Genomic DNA, 5,251 nt, shown 5'->3' on the forward strand with positions numbered 1-5,251 from the left:
ACTAGAGGATGTGAGGTCATCACAAATAAAACAGGTTCACATGGATAGGATACTAGATAAGTGTGCACACTCATTATATACACTACACATTTGTCTTGGATTTGTTAACACCATAGTCCCTAATATATTTGTAGAAAGGCAGGAAATTGAATTAAATTGAGAACATTTTTCATTGCGGAGGACCCCCTGTTTTGTAACCAAGTTAGATCCTAAGAAACCGGCCGGCCCGGACAACGTAGAACCTTTCTTTTTAAAGATAGCTGCAGATTTATTTGCTCCACCTCTCACTACTCTTTTTAACCTCTCCCTAAGCACACACACAATTCCAAAATTGTGGAAGTCAGCGTATGTCCTGCCTCTACTAAAAGGTGGGGAGGCCACTTTATTAAATAATTATAGGCCCATCTCTAAATGATCAGTTCTGGCTAAGGTTCTTGAATGCCTAGTGAGTGAACAGGTAAAGGTGTTTTTATGTACAAATGACATCCTGTCTAAACATCAGTCAGGCTTCAGAAAGCAACATAGCACCATCACTGCCACAATGAAAGTGGTGAATGACATTACGAGTATTTTAGATAATAAGCAGAGTTGTGCAGCTCTATTTATTGACCTTTCCAAAGTGTTTGATACCGTCGATCATCGCATCTTAAAGCAGAGGCTACCCAGCTAGAAATGTTTGGTTCTAAAAACATTCTGAGAATGTTACAATCATTGTTCTCGGAAGGTTTTCAACGGGAAGTTTTTGTTTGGTTCCCAGAACGTTCTTCTGAAAGGTAGGATAACGTTCTCTAAAAACATTCTTAAAATGTTTGGTGATAACATTGTTAGAAAATTATGCCCTCCATATCTTAAAACGTTTTCAGTCGGAAATTTTGTTTGGTTCCAAGAATGTTCTTCTGAAAGGTAGGATAACGTTCTTTAAAAACATTCTTAAAATATTTGGTGATAACCTTCTTAAAATGTTTTTGAAAACATTGTTGGAACATTATGCCCTACTATTCTTAAAACGTTTTCAGCAGAAGTTTTTATTTTGGTTCCCAGAATGTTCTTCTGAAAGGAAGGATAACGTTCTCTAAAAACATTCTTAAAATGTTTTTGATAACATTGTTAGAACATTATGCCCTACTGTTCTTAAAACGTTTTCGCCAGAAGCTTTTATTTTGGTTCCCAGAATGTTCTTCTGAAAGTTAGGATAAAGTTCTCTAAAAACATTCTTAAAATATTTTTTGATAACATTGTTAGAACATTATGCCCTACTGTTCTTAAAACGTTTTTGCCAGAAGCTTTTATTTTGGTTCCCAGAATGTTCTTCTGAAAGGTAGGATAACGTTCTTTAAAAACATTCTTAAAATATTTGGTGATAACCTTCTTAAAATGTTTTTGAAAACATTGTTGGAACATTATGCCCTACTATTCTTAAAACGTTTTCAGCAGAAGTTTTTATTTTGGTTCCCAGAATGTTCTTCTGAAAGGAAGGATAACGTTCTCTAAAAACATTCTTAAAATGTTTTTGATAACATTGTTAGAACATTATGCCCTACTGTTCTTAAAACGTTTTCGCCAGAAGCTTTTATTTTGGTTCCCAGAATGTTCTTCTGAAAGTTAGGATAAAGTTCTCTAAAAACATTCTTAAAATATTTGTTGATAACATTGTTAGAACATTATGCCCTACTGTTCTTAAAACATTTTCAGCTGCAAGTTAGATTTTTTATGTTGCCAGAATGTTATTATTTTAGAGAAGGATAACATGGTTTATGTTAAAGAAATTATGCAAATGTTCTATGGTAACCATTTACTAAAATATGTTTACATTATTTGAACATAAAGACATAATATTCCTGTAATTTTTCAACTCAAAATCCCTGGGAAAGTGGACTGACCACTGTGGTCATTAGGATGATTATGATAGTTTACTTAACTATTGGAATTTGACTATTAACACATATAAAAGGATGACACGGAATCAGCTGGTGAAAGTAACATTTGTTTATTAGAAAAGGGGAGCTGGGAGTGGAGGTTGGTTATTGCGGCAGTGGGAAACAGTTGTTCCAGGGTGGGTAGAGAGGCCTGGCTGGTCTTGGGAGTGTGGAAGGCCTTGGATTCCTCCTGGGAGAGACACAAAAATCAGTGTGAGGCAAAAGCAGGCAAAGTTGTCAAAGAATATGCTGGTAAAAAGCTAGAGTGGCATGCAACAAACCGTTCACGGTAACAATCCGGCAGGGAATGAATGCAGGCTGCAGGCTTTCATAGTGTGGCTGACGAGTAGGTTGCAGGTGTGGTTGATTGGAGATTGCTCCCAGCCGTGTAGAGCATACCAGCATGCAGAGAGAGAGACACACAGTAGAAAGAAACACATACAAACACTAACAGGGGTTTCAGGGACGGGCAGTCATAGTCGGTCCGTTCTTCTATATGTCTGTCTTTGGTTTTCTAAGTGTTATTCGATCCATAGGACAATAGAGATACATATGTGCAAAAACAACAAAAACACTTGGGGTATGATGTTCGAACAATGTTATCACCAAACATTTTAAGAATGTTTTTAGAGAACGTTATCCTACCTTTCAGAAGTACATTCTAGGAACCAAAATAAAACTTCTCTATTGGTCCAGCAGATATGTGAAAGAATTGTGCTTTTGATGATAAAAGCATGACATTTGGCACACTGTTAGAGCATGCCCTAAGGAAGATTTTTGGCTATAGGGCCATTGCAAATTTGTCCATTGGTTGTTATTTTACCAGTAGTTTAGGATCTAGACCACCTAGGATCTTGATTCTGGTGGCTAATCCTACATTTTCAAGGATGGGGAATGCATTGGTACTATTTACAACATGCTAAAATGTAGCTAACTATATGTATCTGGTATTCAGTGAACAAAATACACAGTAAATCATTAACATATTTATTATGGTGAAGTCATACATGTTACATAATATATATGAAATATTACAGGTTTTCAACTAAATGCAGACTTAGTTCTGAAAACACAGTCCACCAAAGTGGCAAAGGGCAGTGTACTGAATTGCTACCTTGACACCTTCAGGAGGAGTTCACGACAGGCCTGGGTCGATTGGGCTGCTGTGATTGCCAGTAGGCTACTACCACATCCGTGTCAACTGTGCGTATTGACACCTTGCTATACCCTTCCTTCACAGCATCTCCTAGGTGCAGTAGGATGCGGGTATCAGCCTCCTCATGTGTGCATGTTGCAAGTACTGATTATTTGTTTGCCAGTGTTGAGGGCTGTCACACTGGTTGCCAGGAAGAAGAACAGTTCAGCCTTCTTTTCTTCAATGCGCAGAAACTCTGGCCAGTTTCCAGGAATGACACTGGATGGCTCAACGCGTCTATGAACTCCCTTCCCTCTCTTGCTGCGTGTTTCAGCCTTCAGACTTTCGGGGAAATATTCATCCCACACGACATCAATTCTGCTGACATGCTCCAGCTGAGACAGGATGTATGGTGAGAACGCTTTCTGCGCATAATAAAAAAAACGTCTGAGCAGCACCAGGTCGTAGCATGTTCACAAGAGTAGCCTGATCAAGGATGAGGCATTAACTGTGTGGTGGGATGCATTCTCTTGTAAAGAAATCAGGTCCTCCAAACAGCCCACCAAGTCTGACTTGGTACCAGTTCTGAGTTTGCCCATTTGTGACAATGATGATGGACATGCCTGGTTTTCAAGTTTATTATATTTCACGTAATTAATCCCAAAAAACTCATCCAGACTTCCATCACGTATCTCAGATACAATGTACAGCCTAGAGAACAGAAAACAGTCATTCTTCAGAGATGAGAGCTGTTGTTGGGACCTGGACTTATCTTGGACTGGAGGCTGGCTGAATAGAGGGAGGTTTTTCCTTTTAATGGGATCTTTGATGGGCTTTTTCTGTTCGACCAGGCGCTCACTGACATACAGTGGAGGAAATAAGTATTTGATGCAGATGTTGTACATTTGCCCACTTACAAATAAATGAACAGTCTATAATTGTAATGGTAGGTTTAATTTATCAGTGAGAGTAAGAATATCAAAAAGAAATCCAGAAATGTACATTATATAAAAGATACAATTTGATATGCATTAAACTGTGGGAAATATGTATTTGATCCCTTTGCAAAACATGTGTTAGTACTTGGTGGAGAAACCCTTGTTGGACAGCACAGAGGTCAGACACTTATTGTAGTTGGTCTCCAGGTTTGTGCACATCTCAGGAAGGATTTTGGTCCACTCCTCTCTGAAGATCGTCTCCAAATCCTTAAGGTGTTGAGGCTGATTCTTGGCATCTCAAAACTTCAGCTCCCTCCACAGATTTTCTATGGGATTAAGGTCTGGAGACTGGCTAGGCCCATCCATCACCTAAATGTGCTTCTTCTTTAGCAGCTCCTGTGTTGCCTTGGCCGTATGTTCAGGTGTATTGTCCTGCTGGAAGACCCATCCATGACCCTTTTCAGTGTCCTGGCTCAGGGAAGGAGGCTATTGGCCAAGATGTTACAGTACATGGCCCCGTCCATCCTCTCCTCGATGCAGGGAAGTCGTCCTGTCCCCTTAGCAGAGAAACACCCCAAAATTATAATGTTTCCACCTCCATTTTGGTGTCATCTGACCACATCACCTTCTACCAAGCCTTCTCTTAATCATTCAGATATTCATTGTCAAATTCAGAAGGGCCTTTCATGTTCTTCTTGAGCAGGGGACCTTGCGGGCGCTGCAGGGTTTGATCCATTATGGTGTAGTGTGTTACCAATAGTTTTCTTGGGTCTGTGGTCCCAGCTGCCTTGAGATCATTAACCAGTTCCTCCCTTGTAGTTCTTGGCTGATACCTCACCTTTCTTATGATCATCAATACCCCAAGGGGCGAGTTCTTGTGTGGATTCCCAGACCGAGGGTGATTGATTGTTGATTGATGTCCATTTGTTTCCCTTCCATTTCCAAATAATCGCACCAACAGTTGTCACCTTCTCCCCAAGCTGCTTGCTGATGGTTTTGTAGCCAACCCCAGCCAAGTGCAGGTCTACAATCTTGTCCCTGAGGTCCTTAGACAGCTCTTTAGTCTTGCCCATGGTGGAGAGGTTGGAATCTGATTGAATGATTCTGTGGACTGGTATCTTTTATACGGGTAACAAGTTGATATGAGGGGTACTTTCCTAAAGGAAATGGATTTATGTAACCGGTCTGTGGGAGCCAGAATCCTTGTTTTTTGCAAGGGGATCAAATACTTATATCCCACAGTTAAATGCAAATAATTGTTT

General features: G+C 39.8%; 1 long non-coding RNA gene across 1 annotated transcript; it reads right to left on the bottom strand.

Annotated features, from left to right (window-relative positions):
* Positions 1-1,971: 1,971 nt before the first annotated feature.
* Positions 1,972-2,684, bottom strand: LOC307020459. Its single transcript, XR_013802896.1, has 2 exons — positions 2,198-2,684; positions 1,972-2,106 (listed from the first exon to the last, which is right to left on the bottom strand). It is a non-coding gene; the product is annotated as an uncharacterized lncRNA (long non-coding RNA).
* Between the last annotated feature and the right edge of the window lie 2,567 nt (positions 2,685-5,251).

The sequence above is a fragment of the Notothenia rossii genome (assembly GCF_949606895.1).
Source record: "Notothenia rossii genome assembly, chromosome: 9".
Classification (NCBI taxonomy): domain Eukaryota; kingdom Metazoa; phylum Chordata; class Actinopteri; order Perciformes; family Nototheniidae; genus Notothenia; species Notothenia rossii.